We start from the raw sequence: 9,741 nt of genomic DNA, 5'->3' as shown, positions 1-9,741 counted from the left end.
CTTTTCAGACATGGCTGATGAGACCTTTTTTCCTGTCTCTCAGTGCGTTCCCTCCTCCATCTTATTCTCTCATTTCTGTCTTACAAGTTCACTCTGCCTACCCCGCTGACATGCTTCACCACAAGCACTAAGCACATCCCCACTGTTGGGTCTAGAGTTCACACTGCTGACAGTGCCAATTCATTAGTGTCCACTGACGCACAGCCAAACTCTAAGTTAAAATGCCACAAGGCGTTACAATTTCCTTTTTTCCCACAAAGATTTTTTTTTTGTTTTTATGGAGGAAGTGATTAAAAACTATGCTCTCCCTTCCTTCATCCTTAAAACCTAAATCAATTAGATGGAGAAAGAATCAGAACGATAGTAAATGCAGCCGAGCATCAGAGGCCACAACCAGGAAGAAAGACACACACACAGCTTTATGTGTGGCTGGCTTCCTCTGAGCCTTTAACACTTTAATTAAATTGGATCTGCTTCATAATTATTCTAATTGATAAATTATGACTTGATTATGTCACATTATGCCTCAGTAAATTTAAAATGCGCATTTGCTTGACAAATACAAAAATGACTACCACACATTTGAAGTTAACGTGGGATGGCCTTGTCCGTACCAAGGGGAATCCACAGAGCACTGAAGATTCCCATTCATTTTCTGTTGCTGTGCAGGGTTGGGCAGTAATTTGTCTCCTTTAATCACCAGGAGCCCAGTCAATTAGAGGGCTTTTCATTTTATTTCAATAACTAATCTGGGAATTGGGGTTACCGACTTTATAATGCACATGCTGTAATTATATCCACAATATATTACCACACTTTGTCTTTGTGTTTACCTCTGACTGGGAAATGACAGAACCCATGGGCTATATTGCCAGAATGGTTCCCCAATGATCACATTAGCTAAAGCTTGTGTCAGATTTGCTGAATTAAAACAGAGAGGGATTTGCTTGATGTGATGAAAATATCAGTACATGTAAATGGCAGTCTGTAAAGTCAGGAGTTTCACTGCTAACGCACTTTACAAACAGGAGTAAATGGGATGATGAGCAGTTCAGTCATGACTCAATCAGCAAAAGACAGCAGGTACTGGTGTTCTGCTGTTCTCTGCTGCAAACATCATTTTAAAATGAGCAATGCATGAACAATAAGCTTTCCCAAGATGCCTGTTCATCTTGCAGCTACCTTTGACCCACAACATGACCCACTCCATGAACTTTGACGCCTCCAGTCATCAGTAGTATACACAGAAAAAAATGTGTGGGTAGTAAGACAATATGTGTGGAAGAGAGAAGTAGAGATGAGCAGTCTGGAGCTTACGAACCCTCTGAGACCTCATTAACTAGGGAGCTTTCACCACTTGATGTCATCTGATAGGATCTGCTGACTGATGCTCGTAGCACAAGTGGGTGGCCACACTCCAAACTTAGTTGTTTTTAGTTTAGTTCACTGAAAAACATTTGACAGTGGCTGCTGTTTGCAAAGTTACCGTATATTTGGCATTCTGCAAGTCAAAAGGTGTTTGATGACGTAGACACATGCATAGCTGGACTGGCCATCGGGCATACCGGGCATTTGCCCGGTGGGCCGCTGGCGATTTTTTGTTTTTATGGGCCGATGGATATTTTTTTTTTTTTTTTTTTTTTTTTTTTTTAGGAAGGGTATATATAATGAAAGGTGTTGGATTGGCCAATTGGTCATGATTGACTCTGGGCTGGACCAATTACAGCCGAGGAGGCTGGATGCACCCTCCCCCTTGTTTAGCAATCAAGTGATTTTCGCGCATTGCATGCCGGGAACTCGTGGCAAAACAATCCAAGTACCGCATCAAATGCAAGCATTTGCAGCACCGCAAAACGTTCATTCTCCGGTTCCAATACCTTCTTTTTTTTTCTTTGCCGCACAAAAAAGGAATGTACAAAACAAAAGGAGAACAATGCCGGTCCGTACAAAGACAGACTCGACGAAAAGACAAAGAAAAGATACGAGGAAAAAATCAAAGGAGTGAAAGGGTCAGACCCTTACGAGCACACAGAGTGGACAAAAGACGTCAGTGTGCTGCCAACTTTCACCACGCTCAGATTTATAATTACACGGTTCTTGGAGTGAGTGCATACACTCATGAAGTTTAGTAACTTCAGGTCACTGCAACAAGCCCAGGTACAGTTTACCGACGGATGGGTGCAGGACCTTGAAATGCACCGTGTAGGACGAAAGACTATTGTACGTATCATAAGTTTACCAGTCTCACAAATCGTCTTCATAAATACACATTCATTAACAGTTTATTAATAGGACCTTTGAGCTCAACGGTAATTAATTAGTAGTGGAAATAATTTCTGGTAGTGTAACAGTGTTTGTGGTATTATTCCACTTGCCACAAATATCAGTGTAATGGGGAAACAGCGCCCCCCCGCTCTCAGTGTGGCTGGTTAGGTGAGGCTGGCTGCAGTAATCGCTGCCAGTCTGCCGTAGCCATACGAGAGGTGAGTTGTATTGTTCCGCACACAATATAGCTAAGTAGTACAGACACATAAAACATGTTTGATTAGCTGACGAGCACCGAGTGTAATAAGTGCTTAGTGGACACATGTCCAACACCAGTTTTATGTACTTTTCATTTGTTTATTACAGTTTTTTACAGACGCTAGGACACATTTCTCAATACTTAGGTCACGTTTGCAAAACTCCTCACACAGTGAGCACAACAGAAGTCTATGTGGGCTAAACTGAGGACCAGTTATCATTGTTTTGGCACAAAATGCATTCAATGACTACATCTCTCAAATTACATGAATCATCTTCTCACTCAGACACAACAACTGCCAAAAACCTTTGTACGGACAGGACATTTTGCATGTGCTTACATACTGTTTTCAAAACTGTTAAACTCATGGTCAAAACAATAACACAATGCAAAACTTGAAAAGACAGCAAAATCCAACGGCAATATTTTACTGAAACATATTTTAAATCTAACAATGCAGTTTAACCAGCCACAGCTGATTCTCATTGTGGATGAACATCTACACAGTTGTTACTCCTTCAATTTTTCAACTCCTTCAATTCTGGCATGCCAGAAGATTCTTTCCTAGGTGTGTTGCCCAAGATGACATAAGATGTGATGTGGATGAGAACCTGTGGCCAAATGGAGAAGACCGAGTAGATTAGCATTACTATTGTATGTGTATCAGTGGATGGTGTGTATACGAATTCTTGTATTTTGGGATTACTTAGTGCAAAAAAATAAAAATACATAAACATAAATACATGATGTCTGATTCATTCCAGTAACATATATTGAAATTATAAACAGAGATGTGTCCTTGTTTTACACAGGAAAACACTGTGTAATGCTACATGTTGTTAGTGTTTTTTAGGTCATTGTTTTGTGGGTGACAAAGTGTGTTTGTCGGCTGTCAACCTTTGCTAGTGTTCTGGAAGAATGAGTTTATTTGAGACCTGAATGAAGTGTTTTGGTAGTTGTAGTGCATTTTGAATGTGGAATGAACTGCTTTGCCAAGCTGAGGGTCAGTTAGGAGAATTGTGTGAAGAGTTTTGCAAAAGTGACCTAAGTATTGAGAAATGTGTCCTAGCGTCTGTAAAAAACTGTAATGTGTGAAACTGTATGCTAAAGCGGAATGCTAATGAGATGTTCTGCCGTAGTGTGCTGTGCGGAGTGGTGTGTGGCGAGCCTGTGCACTGATAATACACCGTTGTTTCCATTCAGGTACATAATTTGTTGTTGCTGTTATTTTATTGTATATTAGAAATTGTAATATTGCTGCAGTAATCGCTTCCAGTCTGCCGTAGCCATACGAGAGTGTGCTGTGCGGAGTGGTGTATGGCGAGCTTGTGCACTGATAATACACCGTTGTTTCCATTCAGGAAATAAAGTGGCAACGATCGATCAGAGACTCCTTGTCTTTTTAAAAACACTACACAACGCAGAGTCGAGGAGTCTGTTTGGGCCGAACTGTTGCAGCGGGATGAAGCAGAAACCGGTTACAGTAGCATTACAGAAATGTAGCAGTGACAATAATATTGTATGTTGTAATCGCAATGGACAATAAGTGATACAAAACAACTGTTTTATCCTGTGAATAAAAGTATATGTTTTTGTCAATGTACCATGGTAATAACAGAAGCGAAACACAATATTGTGTCAGGACAATTCACTATTTATGCACAATAAATAAAGGAGCATAGCGCGACAATTTCTGTTCAGCGCCAGACTTGCTTGTAACCTATATCACCAATTATGTTAAGAAAAATGACGTATTAACTACTAAAAAACTCTGACCTTTGTGGGAATGCTTGGAGCAGACTAACATGTGAGCTGGAGTGTTCTGAGACGTTATATTTGGTATATCCAGACCATCCGTCGGCTCTTACTTCGGAAACATGGCTTAAAAAATTTCTCTTCAACGACGTAATCCGATAAAAAAAAAAAAAGATCTCTTTACCCATCGGCTTCCCGTGGCTGTCATGCGACCGGCTATTGAAGTTAATAATACAACAGCTTCTTGCCATTTTTTGGGTTTCTTTTTATCGCTGTGTAACTGAGTTCAATTGAAAGCCTGCGTGCGCTAGTACCTCTTGCCACAAGTTCCCAGAATCCTTTGCGGTTTTATCCCTGAATGATGTCACATTTTCAATCTTTATCCTGGTGGGCCGGTCTCTAGTCAAAATGCCCGGGCCGATTTTTTGTCCCAGTCCAGCCTTGGACACATGCAAGAGATGGATGTGGCTTCCACGGGTGAAGCCTTTTGTGAAGGTACAGTGTAGAAAATCTCACCGCTAGATGTCAATAGATTGCAAGTGTATGTCAAGTCTATAACTCTACAGGACACTATAGGACAAAGAAGTAAAAAAAAAACTCACCTTTTTTTTCCAGACTCCATGTGTCAAATTGTTAGATTATATTACCTGTCAAGTATAAAGCAGGCGTCCTTGGCATCGCTAATCCTTGTCTGTCTGCAACTCCCTCTATCTGGGAAAGGCTGCTATACCAATATTTACTCTCATTTTATCACAAGGCTGTCATGATCCTGGGTCTGCTGACCCAGCGTTTTGTGTTTAGTTTATGTTGCCTTCAGGTTTCCTAAGTTTATCATTATCATGCCTAGGTGTTACTAGTTATTTTCCCCTCGTGTTTCCACTATGTTAAGTCTCCCCTGCTTTCATGTATTTTATGTCTGTGGCGTATGTTGTCAGTCCAGGTTGTCATGTTTATATCTCACTGTTTCCTGTCTTATTGTGAAGAGGTCTGGTGTGTCTGTGTTCATCGTGTTCAGTTTTACTCTCCCATTGTCACGTCGTTATGTTCATGTGTGTCAGCTGGTTCCCCATGTGTTGCCACTTCCCTCATTATCCTCCTGTGTCCATTTAGTCTGTGTGCTCTCAGCCATTCTTTGTCAGGTCGTCTGCTCATCCATGTCTCATCTCCAGGTACCCATGTCAGTTCACTATGGTTAAGGTTTTTCATGTTTTGTTATTAGTTCACCCAGTTTAGGTTATTGTTTAGTTTTCACCGATGCCCTATTATTTTGTACCCTCGTTGCTAACCTCAATAAACGGCTTGTTTTGTTAATCCACACCACATTTTGGTCTGCGTTTGAGTCCTCCTCTGCAACACATACGGTCTGCCCCAGCCAGACCGTGACAAAGGCTACTTGTATTGTCTCTTTCCTTCTCGTCTTCACTTCTTAGGTAAAGGGGAACCCTTTTCAGATTAGAAAATATAGGAATGATCCTTAATGTCTTAAGTCTGAAGGTGAAGTTCGCCTCTTCGGCATGTGAACACCTGTGAGTACGCCTTTGGTGCCTACATATGTGGTCAGTGTCTAGGCACATATATAAAATGTGATTAATTTAAAGTATATGAGTGCCATATTCTTTTTTTTCTTATTGAATAACTTTCAAAAAATGACTGTCTGGGCCTTATTTAATGGCCAAAAGGAGGGGGTGACTCCTTTTATTGCAGAAAAACCCAAAATGTATGTAAGTTTTATGAAACAACTAAACATCTCCCTTGTTTTATTACCTCTGCAGATATTTTCTTAATTCGTTTATGGATTCAAATCTTCTTTAATATGGAAGGATGTTCGTTTTGTAAACTAGGGTCCTGCTTAGAATGAATGAGATGATAAACTAGGATGTACTACAATGTAGCTGGCAGCAAAATCAGGTTTTTAGTCAGTCACATCTTCTCTGAAATATAAATAAATAAAAGACTATAACAGCCAGTCATCTAACTGAGTGTTTCAAAATGCGAGCGCACACAACAATGGATGATGTCACAGTGGCTACACCAATATTTTATATTCAGCCTATGGTTGTTGATGGCTAGAGGATTGAACTGAATTGGAAGCTTTATTAGCGAGTACCATTTAGTATCAGCACTAACAGATGGTGCAGTACAGGATGCTTTATCTTAGGAATGAGTATGCAATTGGCACATAGTAAGATCAGCTGATGACCATCTTAGACAGATGACACAAATTACTTAATGTTCTTGCCCAGACTGAGCTCCATTAGCACAGGCATTTATAGTCAGATACAGCTGCACTTACAATTGATATGTTGTGAAGAATTCACAAAAAGAGATCCAGGCGCTGGTTTTGATTGTTAGCTTTGTGTGATGAGATGGGATTTCTGCAGTACTAGATAAATGTATTGGCTACAGTCTGGGCCTATCATGCTGTAATTATATTTCTAGTACTAATTATCTTTGTACTAACCACTAATGGTGGTATAGGCTCCACGTTGTCCTGCTCTTTATCTTTGAATTTATTTGTGTATTTATGTTGCCTCTGCTGAGTGTGACAAAGAGTATTGATCATAGTCAGCAGTTTTGTTCAGCAAAGAAAAGGCTGTTTTTGAAAAATAGCAAATTTCAAACCTAAGCTGAGCAGTCACACTTCTGTAACTTCAACTTCTAGATGCATTTTTCAGAATAAACTCTTAGCAGTTATTTGTATTAGTCTGAAGCTATGCCCCTGTCCCCCCACTAAAAGACTAAAAAATACATTTGAAGTCTACCAGAGCAATTGTCTGTTTCAAAAAGCATGTTGTATTTAATCGTTATTACATTTTACAATGAAAATTGTGAAAAAAAATGTTTTAAAAACTATAAATAAGTTAACTATAAATGTACTCAATGTATAATTAACATTAAATATTAATATTAGCATTAAAATGTCAATATGTTGTGTTTCAGTGATAGTGACTGCTAATCACCAAACGCCTGTGTGATTGCTCTGGTGGGTTTGATAAGGACTTTGGTTTTTAAACCAACAATGCAAGAAAAATGTCTCTATGATGTTCAAGAGTTTGAAATTTCTTAAATCAACTTCCCTCTGTTTTGAAATCAGTCGCTTTTCTTCAGAAAAATCAGCATCAAGTCAGGTTTATTTCTAACGTGCTCCTGAATTAAACAAAGAAGCCAAGTTGTCCAGTGCTGAGCGCTCACACGGGGTGAAATGAATGTAGTGTATGCTCTCCTCTTCCGGCACAATGAAAACTCAGAGCAGCTCCTAAGGAAGCAATCAGGGGTGTATGTCCCCCATCAAGGACAATCCCCAATCAAAGGGCGTTTCCACGGAATCTCAAAAATCCAGCCTGTATGAAACAGGGATGTTACTGCATCTAATCAAGACCATTATTCAATATAAATATAATCAATATAAAATATCTGAGCCGTCATTTCTATAAATATACTTCGAAATAATTTGCTGAACACTTACTAAATAAACATGCTTTAAACCAATAACAGCTCCTACTTTATTAGCAATTATACTGTTTATAAAACATAAAAACACACTGTCATTAAATGTGTGAATATGTAGGCATTATAAATGATTTATAAAGAACAACAATTGTATTTGTATTTATAAATTACATACTTATATGTACAAGCAATGCTTTATTTACTAACACTTTACTAATGCTTAATGGGTTGTGTTGTGTTACTGAAGTGCTTCTTGCAGTAACAGACTTTCTGCATTGCATTTATAACATCTGGTTTTGTTGTCATGCTTATTATTGTAGGATTGTTGTCTTACAATATAAAGCACCTTGAGGTGACTGTTGTTGTGCTTTGGTGCTATATAAATAATACTGAATTGAATTGACTTTAACTAGCATTTGAGTGTGAGCACGCTTATGCTATTTAGCTATGTTCATAATAAGTGAGTCACATAACTGATTGCCATTCCTTTCATTTTTAACTTTCTATCTCCTTGTCGCTGTGGATTATCTTCCACAATTCCAGCAATAATGACACTTCTGATTTAATAAAACACAATCCAGCTTAGCGTTATCCTGCAGAGGGTCACTATGGACTAGACCCTATTCCAGCTCTCAGTGGCACCCTGAATAGACTGCCATGGTTTACATTCACATCCATCACCACTGAGAATCAGGTGCTAAGTTAATACATTGGAAGTAAGTCAACACACGCAGAGAAAAACAAAGAGGTCCTAATTTCCAAGTAAATTTTGGTTTGAGGCAACAATGCTTACCACTGCACTGCAATGCAACCTGGAATGTATGAATGAATAAATGTCATTTTAAAAATAAATCTAATATGACTTCAAGCATGAGTGAAAACCAGTCCTGGTGCTAATTTCAGGTGAACTGGAGTGAATGTGAGCACGAATGGTTGTCTGTCTCTGTATGTTAGCCTTGTGACAGACAGGCGACCTGTCCAGGGTCAGTGTTGGGGAGTAACGGAATACATGTACCGCCGTTACGTATTTAAAATACAAAATATGAGTAACTGTATTCTGTTACAGTTACCATTTGAAAAGGTGGTATTTAGAATACAGTTACTTTGTTGAAATAAATGGATTACACTGCGATATTTTCCTGTTTCATATTGTGGCGGGTCAGGATTGTTTGGGTTTTGTTTGACAGCTACGTGCTGTTGTTCCAGGCGGCAGCGTTATGGTTGCAGGTTACAGGGGACTACGCTCTCTCTCTCTCTCTCTGTAACTGTGTGTTTCCTGGGTGAGAGAGCACCTTTTTGTTGTTGTTGTTGTTGTTGTGCTAAGCTAATAGGCAGAATGCTACAGGCATAGCTCTAAAGAATGTAGCATCATTACCGAAAAGCACCACTGAACGACACAGGAAATCATTCCTGCCTGTGGCCATCTCCCTGTACAACGCATCCACTTAACACACTGTTTGCTGCTACAACTACACATGTTTCTTTTCCAACTATTTATTTATGAGTGACTTATGTATGTATGTATGTATATATATGTATATATTGTACTATTCTTAGTTAGTGTATTGTCTGTCTTGTCTTAATGTTGGTTTAAAATGGAGCACTGTAACAAAAAATAATTTCCCCCAAGGATCAATAAAGTATTCTGATTCTGATTCTGATTCTGGTCATGGGCAGTGTAGTCCGTGTTGCAGGGAGAATGGACTGCCATACACGTTATGTGTCTGTGAGCAAGAGGAGGGAGAAAAAGGAAGTGGAAAAGTACAAGCTGTCACCGAGCATAAACGGGAGCTGGAAGCATGTAAATATAATAATAACCACTGCAGCCAAGTTGTAAGTACGTTATTAAGACTCGACTGTACACCGTGTTCGTGTTTTCCTCCGAAACAATAAGTTCCGTTGGAGCAGCCTTTCAACGCCTCTCTCTGTCTCTCGCAAGCAAAGTTGACCCAGACAACAAAGTAAAGCTATTTTTCGGCTACAAGCCCGACACGGAACCCGATGTATTAGTC

At 39.4% G+C, this 9,741-nt stretch overlaps 1 long non-coding RNA gene across 1 annotated transcript; it reads left to right on the top strand.

The window, feature by feature from the left end:
* The first annotated feature begins 366 nt into the window (after positions 1-366).
* LOC145431828 (uncharacterized) lies at positions 367-4,214 on the top strand. The gene is made up of 2 exons (XR_013912129.1): positions 367-3,727; positions 3,886-4,214. It is a non-coding gene; the product is annotated as an uncharacterized LOC145431828 (long non-coding RNA).
* The last annotated feature ends 5,527 nt before the right edge of the window (positions 4,215-9,741 follow it).

Source organism: Astatotilapia calliptera, chromosome 11 (genome assembly GCF_964374335.1).
Source record: "Astatotilapia calliptera chromosome 11, fAstCal68.1, whole genome shotgun sequence".
Classification (NCBI taxonomy): domain Eukaryota; kingdom Metazoa; phylum Chordata; class Actinopteri; order Cichliformes; family Cichlidae; genus Astatotilapia; species Astatotilapia calliptera.
This window is presented reverse-complemented; position numbering and strand designations above follow the sequence as displayed.